The sequence below is a fragment of the Haliotis rubra genome, unplaced genomic scaffold (genome assembly GCF_003918875.1).
Source record: "Haliotis rubra isolate DU_JTF1 unplaced genomic scaffold, ASM391887v1 Scf140, whole genome shotgun sequence".
NCBI classification, from domain to species: domain Eukaryota; kingdom Metazoa; phylum Mollusca; class Gastropoda; order Lepetellida; family Haliotidae; genus Haliotis; species Haliotis rubra.
Genome location: NW_025765337.1, coordinates 167,359 through 189,239, shown reverse-complemented (window position 1 = coordinate 189,239; position 21,881 = coordinate 167,359). Strand labels below are relative to the sequence as shown.

General features: G+C 40.5%; 1 pseudogene; it reads left to right on the top strand.

The window, feature by feature from the left end:
• Window positions 1–21,881, top strand: part of LOC124268871 — a 120,098-nt pseudogene that overhangs the window by 23,602 nt on the left and 74,615 nt on the right.

The window sequence follows — 21,881 nt, the reverse complement described above, 5'->3', positions numbered from 1 at the left end:
CGAGTGAGTATATTATATACTGTGTCAGTATCTATAGTCTAGTCAGTATATTATATACTGTGTCAGTATCTATAGTCTAGTCAGTATATTATATACTGTGTCAGTATCTATCATTGAGTGAGTATATTATATACTGTGTCAGTATCTATCATCGAGTGAGTATAGTATATACTGTGTCAGTATCTATCATCGAGTCAGTATATTATATACTGTGTCAGTATCTATCATCGAGTCAGTATATTATATACTGTGTCAGTATCTATCATTGAGTGAGTATATTATATACTGTGTCAGTATCTATAGTCGAGTCAGTATATTATATACTGTGTCAGTATCTATCATTGAGTGAGTATATTATATACTGTGTCAGTATCTATCATCGAGTCAGTATATTATATACTGTGTCAGTATCTATCATTGAGTGAGTATATTATATACTGTGTCAGTATCTATCATTGAGTGAGTATATTATATACTGTGTCAGTATCTATCATTGAGTGAGTATATTATATACTGTGTCAGTATCTATCATTGAGTCAGTATATTATATACTGTGTCAGTATCTATAGTTGAGTGAGTATATTATATACTGTGTCAGTATCTATCATTGAGTCAGTATATCATATACTGTGTCAGTATCTATAGTTGAGTCAGTATATTATATACTGTTTCAGTATCTATCATTGAGTGAGTATATTATATACTGTGTCAGTATCTATAGTCGAGTCAGTATATTATATACTGTGTCAGTATCTATCATTGAGTGAGTATATTATATACTGTGTCAGTATATATAGTCGAGTCACTATATTATATTCTGTGTCAGTATCTATCATTGAGTCAGTATATTATATACTGTGTCAGTATCTATAGTCGAGTCAGTATATTATATACTGTGTCAGTATCTATCATTGAGTGAGTATATTATATACTGTGTCAGTATCTATACTTGAGTCAGTATATCATGTACTGTGTCAGTATCTATCATTGAGTGAGTATATTATATACTGTGTCAGTATCTATAGTCTATTCAGTATATTATATACTGTGTCAGTATCATTAGTTGAGTCAGTATATCATGTACTGTGTCAGTATCTATCATTGAGTGAGTATATTATATACTGTGTCAGTATCTATAGTCTAGTCAGTATATTGTATACTGTGTCAGTATCTGTAGTTGAGTCAGTATATCATGTACTGTGTCAGTATCTATGAATGAGTGAGTATATTATATACTGTGTCAGTATCTATAGTTGAGTCAGTATATCATGTACTGTGTCAGTATCTATCATTGAGTGAGTATATTATATACTGTGTCAGTATCTATAGTTGAGTCAGTATATCATGTACTGTGTCAGTATCTATCATTGAGTGAGTATATTATATACTGTGTCAGTATCTATAGTCTAGTCAGTATATTATATACTGTGTCAGTATCATTAGTTGAGTCAGTATATCATGTACTGTGTCAGTATCTATCATTGAGTGAGTATATTATATACTGTGTCAGTATCTATAGTCTAGTCAGTATATTATATACTGTGTCAGTATCTATAGTTGAGTCAGTATATCATGTACTGTGTCAGTATCTATCATTGAGTGAGTATATTATATACTGTGTCAGTATCTATAGTTGAGTCAGTATATCATGTACTGTGTCAGTATCTATCATTGAGTGAGTATATTATATACTGTGTCAGTATCTATAGTTGAGTCAGTATATCATGTACTGTGTCAGTATCTATCATTGAGTGAGTATATTATATACTGTGTCAGTATCTATAGTTGAGTCAGTATATCATGTACTGTGTCAGTATCTATCATTGAGTGAGTATATTATATACTGTGTCAGTATCTATCATTGAGTCAGTATATTATATACTGTGTCAGTATCTATAGTTGAGTCAGTATACAATATACTGTGTCAGTATGTATAGTCTAGTGAGTATAGAATATACTGTGTCAGTATGTATGGTTGTGACCTTGTCTGTTTGCCTTTTGTATTCTAAAGAGGAAACGTTCTCAGTTGATTTGCTGTGTTGCCATGGTGACAGGGTGACACAAGCCCCTCATGCAGGAGACTATGAGAATTTATCACGTAATTAGAGGATTAGCCTTATCTGTCTTTCTGTCTTTCGCTCCAAGGAATGTTCTTGTTGCAACATGGTGGCCACAAGTCATCCAGCATTTGGGAATGTTTTCGACTCCATGTGTACACAATTGTGGGTGATGATAGGGATAGGAAGACCAATAGTTCAGTACAGCTGTAGATTAATAGATAACCCTTTAGTAGCTGTACAGCTGTAGATTCACAGATAACCCTTTAGTAGCTGTACAGCTGTAGATTCATAGATGGCACTTCAGTACCTGTACAGCTGTAGATTCACAGATAACACTTCAGTACCTGTACAGCTGTAGATTCACAGATAACACTTCAGTAGCTGTACCGCTGTAGATTCCCAGATAACACTTTAGTAGCTGTACAGTTGTAGGTTCACAGACAACACTACAGTAGCTATACAGCTTTAGATTTTCAGACAGAAGTTTAGTAGCTGTACAGCTGTAGATTCACAGATAACACCTTAGTAGCTGTACAGCTGTAGATTCACAGATAACACCTTAGTAACTGTACAGCTGTAGATTCACATATAACACTTTAGTAGCTGTACATCTGTAGATTCACAAACATCTCTTCAGTACCTGTACAGCTATAGGTTCACAGATAACACTTCAGTAGCTGTACAGCTGTAGGTTCACAGATAACACTTCACTAGCTGTACAGCTGTAGGTTCACAGATAACACCTTAGTAGCTGTACAGCTGTAGGTTCACAGATAACACTTCAGTAGCTGTACAGCTATAGGTTCACAGATAACACTTCAGTAGCTGTACAGCTGTAGGTTCACAGATAACATTTTAGTAGCTGTACAGCTGTAGGTTCACAGATAACACTTCAGTAGCTGTACAGCTATAGGTTCACAGATAACACTTCAGTAGCTGTACAGCTGTAGGTTCACAGATAACATTTTAGTAGCTGTACAGCTGTAGGTTCACAGATAACACTTCAGTAGCTGTACAGCTGTAGGTTCACAGATAACACTTCAGTAGCTGTACAGCTGTAGGTTCACAGATAACACTTCAGTAGCTGTACAGTTGTAGATTCAAATGACTGTCAACAAACGGTGAAGTAGCTCTACAGCTCTAAATTGTCAGAGAACATTTGGATAATATGTTTGTATTTTGTCTAAAGCCACATTCAGCAGTATTCGGGCTATATCCGGAGGGATTTGTGTGTAAATAATCATATCAGCACCATACAATCCAGTTATCAACAGCATAAGCATCTATCTACGCAATTCTGTTATGATGACATGTGTCAACGAAGCCAGCATGCCTGACCACCCGATCCCCTTAGTCGCCTCTTATGACATGCATGCTTTGCTGAAGAACCCAGATCTTCACAAGTCTTTAGATAGATGATATAAGTTTAGAATAAATGATTTATAAATCAGTGATCTTGTGGACAAAGAGGACTGAGTGTAATGACATATGCCAAAAATTGCTCTCGATGCAGTCTGTCAGTACAGTGAATATTTCTCAGTGGGTCTCCCATGAAGGTGGCACAGTAAGATACAATGCTGGACCATACTGTAACACCAGTTATCTCCCTTTCACTATCTGGGCAGTGTAAACTCGCTGTCTGATCGGACCAATAGATGAGTATCACCATGCTGAGGCTTCTTCCTGACTCCAGGTGTTGACATTACAGTAGCCATCCGGCCATCATGGTGCTGCTTCCTGACTCCAGATGTTGATGTTACAGTAGCCATCCGGCCATCATGGTGCTGCTTCCTGACTCCAGGTGTTGACATTACAGTAGCCATCCGGCCATCATGGTGCTGCTTCCTGACTCCAGGTGTTGACATTACAGTAGCCATCCGGCCATCATGGTGCTGCTTCCTGACTCCAGGTGTTGACATTACAGTAGCCATCCGCCATCATGGTGCTGCTTCCTGACTCCAGGTGTTGACATTACAGTAGCCATCCGCCATCATGGTGCTGCTTCCTGACTCCAGGTGTTGACATTACAGTAGCCATCCGCCATCATGGTGCTGCTTCCTGACTCCAGGTGTTGACGTTACAGTAGCCATCCGCCATCATGGTGCTGCTTCCTGACTCCAGGTGTTGACATTACAGTAGCCATCCGGCCATCATGGTGCTGCTTCCTGACTCCAGGTGTTGACATTACAGTAGCCATCCGCCATCATGGTGCTGCTTCCTGACTCCAGGTGTTGACATTACAGTAGCCATCCGGCCATCATGGTGCTGCTTCCTGACTCCAGGTGTTGACGTTACAGTAGCCATCCGCCATCATGGTGCTGCTTCCTGACTCCAGGTGTTGACATTACAGTAGCCATCCGCCATCATGGTGCTGCTTCCTGACTCCAGGTGTTGACATTACAGTAGCCATCCGCCATCATGGTGCTGCTTCCTGACTCCAGGTGTTGACATTACAGTAGCCATCCGGCCATCATGGTGCTGCTTCCTGACTCCAGGTGTTGACATTACAGTAGCCATCCGGCCATCATGGTGCTGCTGTTTCCTTTGGGTCAGACATTTCTGATGATGGTAACCAGCCTGACTGTGATGTCCCTGGAACATAAAGTCGTTCATTTTGAGTATATGTTTATGGAGGCTTCTCTGGATATTGAAATTCCACAATGTGTTACTCCTCCTACTGACAGGGGAATAAATATAGACAATATGAGTAGGTCTTACTACCAAGCTGTAGATATAGACAATATGAGTAGGTCTTACTACCAAGGTGTAGATATAGACAATATGAGTAGGTCTTACTACCAAGGTGTAGATATAGACAATATGAGTAGGTCTTACTACCAAGCTGTAGATATAGACAATATGAGTAGGTCTTACTACCAAGGTGTAGATATAGACAATATGAGTAGGTCTTACTACCAAGCTGTAGATATAGACAATATGAGTAGGTCTTACTACCAAGCTGTAGATATAGACAATATGAGTAGGTCTTACTACCAAGCTGTAGATATAGACAATATGAGTAGGTCTTTCTACCAAGCTGTAGATATAGACAATATGAGTAGGTCTTTCTACCAAGCTGTAATGGAGCATGAGACACATGCACAGGAACGCAGCTCTCTCTGCTGTCGCACCATGCTCACTCACTCATGAACGAGGTTTTAGCACCCTCGGCTTGGTTGGACAAAATCAGGTTCAGAGAAGGAACCTATCAGGTATCAGATGCACCATGTCAGGGATTTTTTGTGAGATTAACTGGGTGTTTTGGTTTTAGTTTTTGTCAACATCTCTCCTTGCATACTAAATTCTGATGTTTCCAGTTGATTTGTGCAGTGGTGTAAAAGTCGCTGGAAAAGTCTGAGTCAAGTCAGTGTTGCAGGAGACAGTACATCCTTGTGTAGGGAAGCAGGAATACATCTGTCACACATCAAATATGCGAGTGACGTAACTGTGACATTACTGTTGTCAAATTCAAGGAAAGCATGGTATCATGGGTATTATTATCCCCCGCCACGAAGTTGGAGGGGGATATTGGTTTGAGCTCCTTCCGTCTGCCCACCCGACTGCCCTTCCATCTGAGATGATGGGGACAGATTTTCTCAGAAACCGTTATACTTAGGGAAACCCAATTTGAGATGTTTTCAAGGCATGAATGTCTTGATGGAGTTCGAAAATGAAAACCATGTTACAAGTTATGGCCCTTGTCATGCATTTCTTGACGTAGTGCATGGTATCTCCAATAGGGACAGATTATTTCTCAGAAACCGTTATAGGTGGTATGTGTTTTCGGATATGAATGTTGTGGTGGAGTTAAAAAACGGGAACCAAATAGGAACAGAAAACTGTGGCGGGGATATTGATGACCATGTCTTGTTTTGAAACTGTCACTACCTTTTGTCAGCAACTGATGCTGCCATAAACATGCTGGTCTGTTTGTCCATTACTGGTAATCAGTCAAACGGAAAAACTGAATGTGAGTGTCTACATTCTTTGTAAATCAATAAATGAACAATAAATAGGTTATTTCAAAGCAATTGATTGGCTTTATGTGCACATGTTTTTGCATTGATATTTCCCAAATGCAAATGAAGCCAGGTCCACAACTGGAATGCTCTTTCCTGATTGGCAGGCCATGGAACGGGTGTGACTTGGTTTGCCTTGACTTCACAGAGCCACTTATTTTGTGTTGTTTTGTTATACAGTTTTGTGTTCATGATTGAATAAGCAGTGTCTGTATTAGTTGTCGGTGACATATATCTATATTTATAAAGACAAACACTGTTGTGTTGAAGTTTGATGTTTTAAATGTTTGTCTCTTGAAAAACGCTTCATTATCTGTACAACAGATTCATAGACAAGACTTCATTATCTGTACAACAGTAGATTCACAGACAAGACTTCATTATCTGTACAACAGTAGATTCACAGACAAGACCTCATTATCTGTACAACAGTAGACTCACAGACAAGACTTCATTATCTCTACTACAGTAGATTCACAGACAAGACTTCATTATCTGTACAACAGTAGACTCACAGACAAGACCTCATTATCTGTACAACAGTAGACTCACAGACAAGACTTCATTATCTGTACAACAGTAGATTCACAGACAATACCTCATTATCTGTACAACAGTAGATTCACAGACAAGACTTCATTATCTGTACAACAGTAGATTCACAGACAAGACTTCATTATCTGTACTACAGTAGACTCACAGACAAGACCTCATTATCTATACAACAGTAGACTCACAGAGAAGACTTCATTATCTGTACAACAGTAGACTCACAGACACGACCTCATTATCTGTACAACAGTAGACTCACAGACACGACCTCATTATCTGTACAACAGTAGACTCACAGACAAGACCTCATTATCTGTACAACAGTAGATTCACAGACAAGACTCTATTATCTGTACTACAGTAGACTCACAGACAAGACTTCATTATCTGTACAACAGTAGACTCACAGACAAGACTTCATTATCTGTACAACAGTAGACTCACAGACAAGACCTCATTATCTGTACTACAGTAGACTCACAGACAAGACTCCATTATCTGTACAACAGTAGACTCACAGACAAGACTTCATTATCTGTACTACAGTAGACTCACAGACAAGACCTCATTATCTGTACAACAGTAGACTCACAGACAAGACTTCATTATCTGTACAACAGTAGACTCACAGACAAGACTTCATTATCTGTACAACAGTAGACTCACAGACAAGACCTCATTATCTGTACTACAGTAGACTCACAGACAAGACCTCATTATCTGTACTACAGTAGACTCACAGACAAGACTTCATTATCTGTACAACAGTAGACTCACAGTCAAGACTTCATTATCTGTACAACAGTAGATTCACAGACAAGACTTCATTATCTGTACAACAGTAGACTCACAGACAAGACTTCATTATCTGTACAACAGTAGACTCACAGACAAGACTTCATTATCTGTACAACAGTAGACTCACAGACAAGACTTCATTATCTGTACAACAGTAGACTTCATTATCTGTACAACAGTAGACTCACAGACAAGACTTCATTATCTGTACAACAGTAGACTCACAGACAAGACTTCATTATCTGTACTACAGTAGATTCACAGACAAGACTTAATTATCTGTACTACAGTAGACTCACAGACAAGACTTCATTATCTGTACAACAGTAGACTCACAGACAAGACTTCATTATATGTACAACAGTAGACTCACAGACAAGACTTCATTATCTGTACTACAGTAGATTCACAGACAAGACTTCATTATCTGTACTACAGTAGACTCACAGACAAGACTTCATTATCTGTACAACAGTAGATTCACAGACAAGACTTCATTATCTGTACAACAGTAGACTCACAGACAAGACTTCATTATCTGTATAACAGTAGATTCACAGACAAGACCTCATTATCTGTACAACAGTAGACTCACAGACAAGACTTCATTATCTGTACAACAGTAGACTCACAGACAAGACTTCATTATCTGTACTACAGTAGACTCACAGACAAGACCTCATTATCTGTTCTACAGTAGATTCACAGACAAGACTTCATTATCTGTACTACAGTAGACTCACAGACAAGACTTCATTATCTGTACAACAGTAGATTCACAGACAAGACTTCATTATCTGTACAACAGTAGACTCACAGACAAGACTTCATTATCTGTACAACAGTAGATTCACAGACAAGACTTCATTATCTGTACAACAGTAGACTCACAGACAAGATTTCATTATCTGTACAACAGTAGACTCACAGACAAGACTTCATTATCTGTACAACAGTAGACTCACAGACAAGACCTCATTATCTGTACTACAGTAGACTCACAGACCAGACTTTATTATCTGTACTACAGTAGACTCACAGACAAGACTTCATTATCTGTACAACAACAGATTCACAGACAAGACTTCATTATCTGTACAACAGTAAATTCACAGAGATTACACCTCACTTGTGGCTCGTTGCCATGGGATACCTTTGTTCTAACTGTAGGTGTATGAGCCGATACACCTACCGTTTTTTCATACACCTACAGTTTTGTTATGCTTCTAAAAATAACAACAAGAATCATTTTAGTCATTTATTCTGGACCTGTTACAAACTGATATAAATGACGTTCCCGCGGAGTTAGTACATGTAATCTTGATTATCTGCTGTCTCGATTGCGATCTTCTTTGATGGTAGGGAAGATGTACCCGTGGCCTTCGTGTCCGGTGCTGGTGGTTGCAGCTTGTCGGATATCTCCTTCTGAAGACCGTCAGAAGTTCTCTTGTACAGCCTTACTGTCGAGCTTCTGTGGCCTGTTCGTTCCATGACCAATTGTTCATCGATCTTATTCCCGAAAAGACGTGTAACTGTTGGAACCTGAAACCAAGTAAAAAACGATTCAAAGTATGCATACGCAACTGAACTATTGTAACGATAATTGCAATATTTGCGAGCCATTTTACCAGCATCAAAAACATTTTATATTCAGATGCTATAATGTCGAACGATGTGAACAATATTACAAATTCATATTCATGTACCTTTCCTGAATGTCCAGTGAAGTTCTGACAAAATGGCGTCTTCACTGTCGTCGCTCATCTCCATCGTGAAAGCACACGGTGCACGCTCATGATCACGTGGCCAAGTCAGGTGCATTGTTGCGTTTGTTTGCACTACCACTAAAACACTGTCAATTAAACTGCATTTGAAAACTTTTCGTACCTTAATTGTAGCTAGTTAAAGATAAGAATTGTTTTTATGGAAATTCGCATGTTAAAGTTAAGACTACAAGTTATATGCCAAGTTTAGATTCCATCCAAAGCACAAAACTAAAAATCATTCTCTGAAATAGTTTACCCAAATACAACGTGTGAAATGCATGGGAGCAGAGCCATGGCATGACTACTAAGTGAGATTCAGGTGCAATGTCATGGCAACGCACAGGCCCACGCTGTTGATATCGACAACAGCCGCATTGTATAGATAGGGGCTCCAAAAAGGAAATGTTTTGTGAAAATAATGGACATAAATTACACTACTTGTAGTACTCGCCTACAAGTGAGGTGTAAATAGTTTAGTTCCATACTTTCCGAGGTGTGTCGGCCCATACACCTACAGTTTTGCTTCGCCGAGGAAGGCCCCAGACTTCATGATCACTATTACAGACTCCATGATCGCTGGGTAAGAGGAAATCGAGCCTTTAGCTCAATCATATATGAACAACAAGAATCAGGGCACAGCAGACAGGATTTCTGCATTGAATTTCAGGAAGACTCTGACGGGAAAACAAGCTGAAGAGATGATTTCTTGATTGTGTTGAGTCTACATGTAAGAAATGACCAGACCATGAGATCACCCAAAGTGTTATGTCACAGATGCCTTGATGAGATCACCCAAAGTGTCATGTCACAGATGCCTTGATGAGATCACCTAAAGTGTTATGTCACAGATGCCTTGATGAGATCACCCAAAGTGTCATGTCACAGATGCCTTGATGAGGTCACCCAAAGTGTCATGTCACAGATGCCTTGATCAGATCACCCAAAGTGTCATGTCACAGATGCCTTGATGAGACCACACAAAGTGTCATGTCACAGATGCCTTGATGAGATCACCCAAAGTGTCATGTCACAGATGCCTTGATGAGATCACCCAAAGTGTCATGTCACAGATGCCTTGATGAGACCACACAAAGTGTCATGTCACAGATGCCTTGATGAGATCACGCAAAGTGTCATGTCACAGATGCCTTGATGAGATCACCCAAAGTGTCATGTCACAGATGCCTTGATGAGATCACCCAAAGTGTCATGTCACAGATGCCTTGATGAGATCACGCAAAGTATCATGTCACAGATGCCTTGATGAGATCACCCAAAGTGTCATGTCACAGATGCCTTGATGAGATCACCCAAAGTGTCATGTCACAGATGCCTTGATGAGATCACCCAAAGTGTCATGTCACAGATGCCTTGATGAGATCACGCAAAGTGTCATGTCACAGATGCCTTGATGAGATCACCCAAAGTGTCATGTCACAGACGCCTTGATGAGATCACCCAAAGTGTTATGTCACAGATGCCTTGATGAGATCACCCAAAGTGTCATGTCACAGATGCCTTGATGAGATCACGCAAAGTGTCATGTCACAGATGCCTTGATGAGATCACGCAAAGTTAGAGGAACTGTGTAGCCAGTGACAGATGTTGCTTTGTAATGTGGGTTTCACTTCAGGGTCACCATGTCTGTAATGAGGGTTACAATGAGGGGTCATAATGTCTGAATCAGGGGTTTCACTTCAGGGTCACCATGTCTGTCATGAGGGTTACAATGAGGGGTCACAATGAGGGGTCATAATGTCTGAATCAGGGGTTTCACTTCAGGATCACCATGTCTGTCATGAGGGTTACAATGAGGGGTCATAATGTCTGAATCAGGGGTTTCACTTCAGGATCACCATGTCTGTCATGAAGGTTACAATGAGGGGTCATAATGTCTGAATCAGGGGTTTCACTTCAGGATCACCATGTCTGTCATGAGGGTTACAATGAGGGATCATAATGTCTGAATGAGGCTGTTCACTACAGTGTTGTTATGTCTGTCATAAGGGTTACAATGAGGGGGTATTATGGCTGTAACCACGGTTTCAATCTGGGGTCATGTTTATCAGGGTATTAACCTTTATGTAATGTCAATAATCTTTGGGTATTTTGTCAGACATGATCGCACGGAAGTCTCTCGGCTGTGTGAGGAGAAACAATCAGTTCCGTGCAGTTAGCCATGGAGAAAAGCCTGATTTTGCAGTCATATCAATAAGATCTGCTGATTCAGCTCCACTCTGACTGTAGGGTTGGACTGTTCATGGGATATTCATGAACACTGTGTGTGGTATCTATTACATGGCTGATCACTGACTGAGGCCTGAAATGTCAGCGTGTGGAATGAGCTACAAGTATCTACAGTTGAGCACATTGGCATTACAGGCGTTCCTGCTGACCGAGTCTCCATTGTTGTAGAGCTTTGTGGGCACGCTGGGTTTTCTGTGTGAATAAAATGGTTGAATGATATGTTTAAGAAAGTAGATTTTTGGATTAGTCACCTCAATTCAGTTCAAGATATGGAAACTTTGCACCTTAAATGACTCTGAATTTCATGGGAAATAGCTTACTGAACTGTTGCCTGTCAGTATGTCAAAGCAACTTGCATCCGGTCATGATTGGGTTATGTGAATCATATTACAGTTGTGTCAGTTCACATATTTTGAACTTTAAAAGCCCAAGGAATTTTTGTTCATCCAATAACTTGAACACATTTAAATGTTGTTGTTTTCAAATTTATGGACCACCCTCCATATATATGGGAGAGGTGCAGTACAAAGTTATATTTTCATATTTTTAATTTTATCGAGAACTGTCACAAATTACATCTTTTGAACTCGGCAAGTCATTTTTCAGAAAGAGATGTCAAGATATCAGGTATCCATGATGTGTGATATCACGATATCATGTATCCATGATGTGTGATGATATCAAGATATCAGCTATCCATGATGTGTGATGATATCAAGATATCAGCTATCCATAATGTGTGATGATATCACAATATCAGGTATCCACGATGTGTGATGATGTCAAGATATCAGGTATCCATGATATGTGATGTCAAGATATCAGGTATCCATAATGTTATGATATCAAGATATCAGGTATCCATGATGTGTGATGATGTCAAGATATCAGGTATCCATAATGTTATGCTATCAAGATATCAGGTATCTATGCTGTGTGATGATATCAAGATATCAGGTATCCATGATGTGTGATGATGTCAAGATATCAGGCATCCATGATGTGGTAGATCTAAAGAGGACTACTTCTAAATATGGTAGGTTTGTCTGCTAGTTAGTGACATGGGTCAGTTATGGTTAGTGACATGTTGCAGTGTAGAAGCTGGAGCATGGAAGAGAGGCGGACATATGTGGGTCTGTAGGGTGGTCAGCTGCAGGGATGTGAGGTCAGCTGCAGGGATGTGAGGTCAGCGGCAGGGATGTGAGGTCAGCTGCAGGGATGTGAGGTCAGCTGCAGGGATGTGAGGTCAGCTGCAGGGATGTGAGGTCAGCGGCAGGGATGTGAACCACGGTTATTTTGCCTCAGTTTGGTATACTGTAATGCAGTCCAAAACATTGGTATATTCGGTTTTTGTACAGTGGTTTTATTAACCTTTTGAAAGATTTTCCAAAATGTCTAGAAATTGAATCATTTTGTCAAAATCTATGCCGCTATTTTCCCGGAAGTAAGTTTGAGATCGCCTCATGTCGGCACTTACAAGCAGAGACCATCCAGTCAGTGATTGCAGATACTAGATCAGTACCTGGGTTCCATTTCGTTTTCAGTTATTTCAAATCAGACGAACAGCGGAACATCGTAATAACCTATAATAAAGACACGCCATCAGCCGAGAACTTACAATGTTTGCTGTGATGCAACACACCTCGTTTTTAACGTGGGTAAACACCACAATCTGAACATGAATGATGACAGAAAACACATAATAAAACGATCTTCCAAGATTTCATTTTATTCGATTACATTTAATCCCATTTACATTCATTACAACTGTTTACAATAACATCGGAGAAAATGTGTGTGAAATGGCATCACCTCATTCTATACGCGTACCACTTCCGCTTACCATGTTGATGAGGGTCCGCTTTTCGTGCCTACCATGGTAGCACCATTTTCACATTATTCTCAGCAATCACAGACTGATTACCGGCTGGTCATCCATGGACACCTAGACCCGCATTATTGACTCTTTGTAGTCATAATTTACAATTAATTACCAACATTTTGTTTTCACAATCAAAGTTACACGTGACGGTGACTTGTCAAACTGTCTCGTACGTAAAATGTAACCAGCCACGTAACCCAAAGTGCTGAGCCTGTTATAATTAATATGTTAAATATGTTCATAGAAAACATGCATTATAGTAATACGATAGCAATATATATCTCTGTTACAATAACTGCTTGAGGTATAAATTATTCTGGTAATGGAATAGAAATTCTTTGTTGTTATATTTTCAGATCGTTTTTTAACTGATATCATTGGTAGATTGGTTTCCTATACTCATATCTATTTTCATTTACAAAGTTTGTTTTTTCACCTCCGACAATATAGTTTTGACTAGGCACAATACACGCAATAGCAGTTCTGGTATGTAAATAGAAAATAAGATGATACTTAGCATTTATTCTGTTTTAACCACAGACACACACACACACACACACACACACACACACTGTTGTGTATAACCCATCACAGTTCTTAACCCTTATGCTACCACTACACAAAGATCTGAGCCCATCTCCTTACTAGCTATATCAGCACAATGAACATTTAATGACAAATAAAAAGAGAAAGCAACCTCCTGAAGCTAAAACATATTTGTTCCAAAAAGGAGAATTACATTTCAGAGTAAACCTTGAAAGTTACTTGAATTAATCTGAAAACTGAATGAAAGAAAATTCTGGAATGTGCCAAGATTGTGCTGCAGCTCTAAGGTTCCAGTGATGTAAAGTGTAGCTCTAAGGTTCCAGTGATGTAAAGTGCAGCTCTAAGGTTCCAGTGATGTAAAGTGCAGCTCTAAGGTTCCAGTGATGTAAAGTGTAGCTCTAAGGTTCCAGTGATGTAAAGTGTAGCTCTAAGGTTCCAGTGATGTAAAGTGCAGCTCTAAGGTTCCAGTGATGTAAAGTGTAGCTCTAAGGTTCCAGTGATGTAAAGTGTAGCTCTAAGGTTCCAGTGATGTAAAGTGTAGCTCTAAGGTTCCAGTGATGTAAAGTGTAGCTCTAAGGTTCCAGTGATGTAAAGTGTAGCTCTAAGGTTCCTGTGATGTAAAGTGTAGCTCTTGTCCATTTTCTGCATTATGATCATATCTCATATACCAAACTGAAACGGATCGAACCAAAGACCTTGTACCGCAATACATACCGTACCATGGTGAGAGCGTAACATTTCACCCCTATCTCACACCCCTCATCAACTGTCTTAATCCCAACATAATTTGGGACAATGTAGAGATTTTATCAAAAAACCTCCAGGACTTCACCAAAAGAAAACTGGCAGAAGCAGTTCAAATCCCCAGACACAAGCCCTCAATCAACCAAGGATATGTCATCAGCACAAGCCCTCAATCAACCAAGGATATGTCATCAACACAAGCTGTGATGCAACACACCTCGTTTTTAACGTGGGTAAACACCACAATCTGAACATGAATGATGACAGAAAACACATAATAAGCACATCAGCACAAGCCCTCAATCAACCAAGGATATGTCATCAACACAAGCTGTGATGCAACACACCTCGTTTTTTAACGTGGGTAAACACCACAATCTGAACATGAATGATGACAGAAAACACATAATAAAACGATCTTCCAAGATTTCCAAGCCCTCAATCAACCAAGGATATGTCATCCCATCTGCATACAGTGAACTAATGGAAACAGAGCAGAGCATCCAGCTATCACTGCTAATTATTCCTATCAGCCATGTATATTTTGTTTCTGCCTCCGGAACAACTGACTTCATCCGATTGTCACTGCATTATTACCACCATCCATTGTAGTTGTTAATCCCCTTGATTCATACCTACATGTTGTTTTTACTTAATTCCTGTTGATGTATGACCAGAAATTATTGAGAATTTTAGGCATATGTTTAATTGGATTTCTAGTATAAACAACCTTGACCAGCTATCAAGTGCTTGGCTTCATTCAATTGAGTCAACTCCGTTAATCCTTTTTTTTACTAGTTTGTGAAGAGTTATCCCTCTTTGTTTACTTGCTAGCAGATGACATTTTCAGTGATCCTCAGTATGGATGACTTAGAGAAGAGGAAGTTGATTTTAGAGGATTATAACAAGGACATCAGATCAGCTAAAGTGATTTCAAGTAGAACAGGCATCCCTTTGTCCAATGTTTATTGTGTTTTGAAAAATATTGCAAATGGATATGGCACTGAGCACCAGGGAGGCGCAGGTAGGCCCAGAAAATATTATGTCGGTGACAGGAGGCGGCTTGGTATTCTTGTTTCTAAAAACAAACCAAGGATTTAGAAAACTTAAGGCTGGATATGATTGATAGAGGAACTGTGGCTGTCTGTAAGGAGACAATTAGAACTGAGCTGCATGCAGTGGGTTGGCAGAAAAGACGAGGAATTCCATCACCGATCATGAAACCTGAACAAAAGGAGCGAAGGTTGAACTGGTGCTTACAGCATAGAAATTTTAGCTGGGACAATGTGATTTTCTCAGATGAAAGTTCTGTGTGGCTGTTTCCTAATACACTGAAATTCTGGACCAAACAAACTGAAAACCCTTTGTATCATCGCCCAAAGTACAGTCCAAAATTTAACGTGTGGGGTGGCATATCTGTGTTTGGGGCAATGCCCCTCTGTGTATTTGAAGGGAATATGAACAGTGAGCGGTACACAGATATTCTCGAGGGACATTTACTTCCATCTGCTCACGTGTTCTATGGAAATTTTTGGATTTTCCAGAAGGACAACGACCCAAAACATCGTTCAAAGCATTCACAGGCCTGGTTTCGGACCCAAAATATGACATTATTAGATTGGCCAAGCTATAGCCCTGACCTAAATCCAATAGAAAATGTTTGGGGACTTATGAAGGAAAGTGTCAATAAGAAAAATCTGACAAATATTGCTGAAATGAAAGAAGAGGTGGTCTGATATTGGGACAGCATGGACCACGACTTTCTAACTTCTTTGATCAGAAGTATGCCCCGCCGCATTGAAGCCTGCATTGCTGCCCATGGTGACTTGACAAAATACTAATTGTTCACCTGTCTGTGAATCTGGAGTTATGTTCTGCTTATATTCACATTAATACGTGAGTAATGAGTGAAAAATATATAAAAAATTACAATCTTTAAATTCTCAATAATTTCTGGTTGTACTGTATAGAAGTCTGTTCTGTGCTGTAGTACTTCACTCTTGCTTGACAACGATATAAGCAATGACAAGAATCTATACCGAAACGTCTCATCATGTCATCCATAAAGTATCTTACTTTCTCATTAGTGCAGGCTTGCTTACCTGTTCACAAGCTGTTGTTGTGGATGGCAGATACCTTACTCTACCTGTTCACTGACTGTTGTTGTGGATGGGAAATACCTTACTCTACCTGTTCACTGACTAATGTTGAGGATGGCAGATACCTTACTCTACCTGTTCACTGACTGTTGTTGTGGATGGCAAATACCTTACTCTACCTGTTCACTGACTGATGTTGAGGATGGCAGATACCTTACTCTACCTGTTCACTGACTGTTGTTGTGGATGGCAAATACCTTACTCTACCTGTTCACTGACTGATGTTGTGGATGGCAAATACCTTACTCTACCTGTTCACAAGCTGTTGTTGTGGATGGCAAATACCTTACTCTACCTGTTCACTGACTGATGTTGTGGATGGCAAATACCTTACTCTACCTGTTCACAAGCTGTTGTTGTGGATGGCAAATACCTTACTCTACCTGTTCACTGACTGATGTTGTGGATGGCAGATACCTTACTCTACCTGTTCACTGACTGTTGTTGTGGATGGCAGATACCTTACTCTACCTGTTCACAAGCTGTTGTTGTGGATGGCAAATACCTTACTCTACCTGTTCACAAGCTGTTGTTGTGGATGGCACATACCTTACTCTACCTGTTCACTTACTGATGTTGTGGATGGCAAATACCTTACTCTACCTGTTCACTTACTGTTGTTGTGGGTGGCAAATACCTTACTCTACCTGTTCACTGACTGATGTTGTGGATGGCAAATACCTTACTCTACCTGTTCACTGACTGATGTTGAGGATGGCAGATACCTTACTCTACCTGTTCACAAGCTGTTGTTGTGGATGGCAGATACCTTACTCTACCTGTTCACTTACTGTTGTTGTGGGTGGCAAATACCTTACTCTACCTGTTCACTGACTGATGTTGTGGGTGGCAAATACCTTACTCTACCTGTTCACTGACTGATGTTGTGGATGGCAAATACCTTACTTTACCTGTTCACTGACTGATGTTGTGGGTGGCAAATACCTTACTCTACCTGTTCACTGACTGATGTTGAGGATGGCAGATACCTTACTCTACCTGTTCACTGACTGATGTTGTGGATGGCAAATACCTTACTCTACCTGTTCACTTACTGTTGTTGTGGGTGGCAAATACCTTACTCTACCTGTTCACTGACTGATGTTGAGGATGGCAGATACCTTACTCTACCTGTTCACTGACTGATGTTGTGGATGGCAGATACCTTACTCTACCTGTTCACTGACTGTTGTTGTGGATGGCAAATACCTTACTCTACCTGTTCACTGACTGATGTTGTGGATGGCAAATACCTTACTCTACCTGTTCACTTACTGTTGTTGTGGGTGGCAAATACCTTACTCTACCTGTTCACTGACTGATGTTGAGGATGGCAGATACCTTACTCTACCTGTTCACTGACTGATGTTGTGGATGGCAAATACCTTACTCTACCTGTTCACTTACTGTTGTTGTGGGTGGCAAATACCTTACTCTACCTGTTCACTGACTGATGTTGTGGATGGCAAATACCTTACTTTACCTGTTCACTGACTGATGTTGAGGATGGCAGATACCTTACTCTACCTGTTCACTGACTGTTGTTGTGGATGGCAAATACCTTACTCTACCTGTTCACTTACTGTTGTTGTGGGTGGCAAATACCTTACTTTACCTGTTCACTGACTGATGTTGAGGATGGCAGATACCTTACTCTACCTGTTCACTGACTGTTGTTGTGGATGGCAAATACCTTACTCTACCTGTTCACTGACTGATGTTGAGGATGGCAGATACCTTACTCTACCTGTTCACTGACTGATGTTGTGGATGGCAAATACCTTACTCTACCTGTTCACTTACTGTTGTTGTGGGTGGCAAATACCTTACTCTACCTGTTCACTGACTGATGTTGTGGATGGCAAATACCTTACTTTACCTGTTCACTGACTGATGTTGAGGATGGCAGATACCTTACTCTACCTGTTCACTGACTGTTGTTGTGGATGGCAAATACCTTACTCTACCTGTTCACTTACTGTTGTTGTGGGTGGCAAATACCTTACTTTACCTGTTCACTGACTGATGTTGAGGATGGCAGATACCTTACTCTACCTGTTCACTGACTGTTGTTGTGGATGGCAAATACCTTACTCTACCTGTTCACTGACTGTTGTTGAGTATGTCAGATACCTTACTCTACCTGTTCACTGACTGATGTTGTGGATGGCAAATACCTTACTCTACCTGTTCACTGACTGTTGTTGAGGATGGCAGATACCTTACTCTACCTGTTCACTGACTGTTGTGGATGGCAAATACCTTACTCTACCTGTTCACTGACTGATGTTGTGGATGGCAAATACCTTACTCTACCTGTTCACAAGCTGTTGTTGTGGATGGCAAATACCTTACTCTACCTGTTCACTGACTGATGTTGTGGATGGCAAATACCTTACTCTACCTGTTCACAAGCTGTTGTTGTGGATGGCAAATACCCTACTCTACCTGTTCACTGACTGATGTTGTGGATGGCAGATACCTTACTCTACCTGTTCACTGACTGTTGTTGTGGATGGCAGATACCTTACTCTACCTGTTCACAAGCTGTTGTTGTGGATGGCAAATACCTTACTCTACCTGTTCACAAGCTGTTGTTGTGGATGGCACATACCTTACTCTACCTGTTCACTTACTGATGTTGTGGATGGCAAATACCTTACTCTACCTGTTCACTTACTGTTGTTGTGGGTGGCAAATACCTTACTCTACCTGTTCACTGACTGATGTTGTGGATGGCAAATACCTTACTTTACCTGTTCACTGACTGATGTTGAGGATGGCAGATACCTTACTCTACCTGTTCACAAGCTGTTGTTGTGGATGGCAGATACCTTACTTTACCTGTTCACTGACTGATGTTGAGGATGGCAGATACCTTACTCTACCTGTTCACAAGCTGTTGTTGTGGATGGCAAATACCTTACTCTACCTGTTCACTGACTGATGTTGAGGATGGCAGATACCTTACTCTACCTGTTCACTGACTGATGTTGTGGGTGGCAAATACCTTACTCTACCTGTTCACTGACTGTTGTTGAGTATGTCAGATACCTTACTCTACCTGTTCACTGACTGTTGTGGATGGCAAAAAACTTGATACCAGTGTCCACCAGCTTATATCAAGAGAGTCAACTTACATCCCATAGAGATGCAAGCAAGTTGTTAAACAATAGCCAACTGCTTAAGACCAAGAAAGTCACATGTTCACTCCTGAAATCAACAGTACATCAGTGTGTCAAAATGTTCAAATTCAACTCCCAGCATCCGCAGTGTAATGATATTAGACCTCATATACTAACCCAGCATCAGCAGTGTAATGATATTAGACCTCCTATACTAACCCAGGCATCAGCAGTGTAATGATATTAGACCTCCTATACTAACCCAGCATCAGCAGTGTAATGATATTAGACCTCCTATACTAACCCAGCATCAGCAGTGTAATGATATTAGACCTCCTATACTAACCCAGCATCAGCAGTGTAATGATATTAGACCTCCTATACTAACCCAGCTAGCAGTGTAATGATATTAGACCTCCTATACTAACCCACCATCAGCAGTGTAATGATATTAGACCTCCTACACTAACCCAGCATCAGCAGTGTAATGATATTAGACCTCCTATACTAACCCAGCATCAGCAGTGTAATGATATTAGACCTCCTATACTAACCCAGCTAGCAGTGTAATGATATTAGACCTCATATACTAACCCAGCATCCGCAGTGTAATGATATTAGACCTCCTATACTAACCCAGCATCCGCAGTGTAATGATATTAGACCTCCTATACTAACCCAGCATCCGCAGTGTAATGATATTAGACCTCCTATACTAACCCAGCATCAGCAGTGTAATGATATTAGACCTCCTATACTAACCCAGCATCAGCAGTGTAATGATATTAGACCTCCTGTGCTAACCCAGCATCAGCAGTGAGGAACACCAGTAGAGCATTGTTATATACCCTATTGTAGAACAGGGCTGCTGTGAGTGAGGAACGCCAGTAGAGCTTTGTTATATACCCTATTGTAGAACAGGGCTGCTGTGAGTGAGGAACGCCAGTAGAGCTTTGTTATATACCTTATTGTAGAACAGGGCTGCTGTGAGTGAGGAACCAGTAGAGCTTTGTTATATACCTTATTGTAGAACAGGGCTGCTGTGAGTGAGGAACGCCAGTAGAGCTTTGTTATATACTTTACTGTAGAACAGGGCTGCTGTGAGTGAGGAACGCCAGTAGAGCTTTGTTATATACCTTATTGTAGAACAGGGCTGCTGTGAGTGAGGAACGCCAGTAGAGCTTTGTTATATACTTTACTGTAGAACAGGGCTGCTGCTGTGAGTGAGGAACGCCAGTAGAGCTTTGTTATATACCTTATTGTAGAACAGGGCTGCTGTGAGTGAGGAACGCCAGTAGAGCTTTGTTATATACCTTATTGTAGAACAGGGCTGCTGTGAGTGAGGAACGCCAGTAGAGCTTTGTTATATACTTTACTGTAGAACAGGGCTGCTGTGAGTGAGGAACGCCAGTAGAGCTTTGTTATATACCTTATTGTAGAACAGGGCTGCTGTGAGTGAGGGCGCCAGTAGAGCTTTGTTATATACCTTATTGTAGAACAGGGCTGCTGTGAGTGAGGAACGCCAGTAGAGCTTTGTTATATACTTTACTGTAGAACAGGGCTGCTGTGAGTGAGGAAGCTAGTAGAGCTTTGTTATATACCTTATTGTAGAACAGGGCTGCTGTGAGTGAGGAACGCCAGTAGAGCTTTGTTATATACCTTATTGTAGAACAGGGCTGCTGTGAGTGAGGAACGCCAGTAGAGCTTTGTTATATACTTTACTGTAGAACAGGGCGGCTGTGAGTGAGGAACGCCAGTAGAGCTTTGTTATATACCTTATTGTAGAACAGGGCTGCTGTGAGTGAGGAACGCCAGTAGAGCTTTGTTATATACCTTATTGTAGAACAGGGCTGCTGTGAGTGAGGAACGCCAGTAGAGCTTTGTTATATACTTTACTGTAGAACAGGGCGGCTGTGAGAGAGGAACGCCAGTAGAGCTTTGTTATATACCTTATTGTAGAACAGGGCTGCTGTGAGTGAGGAA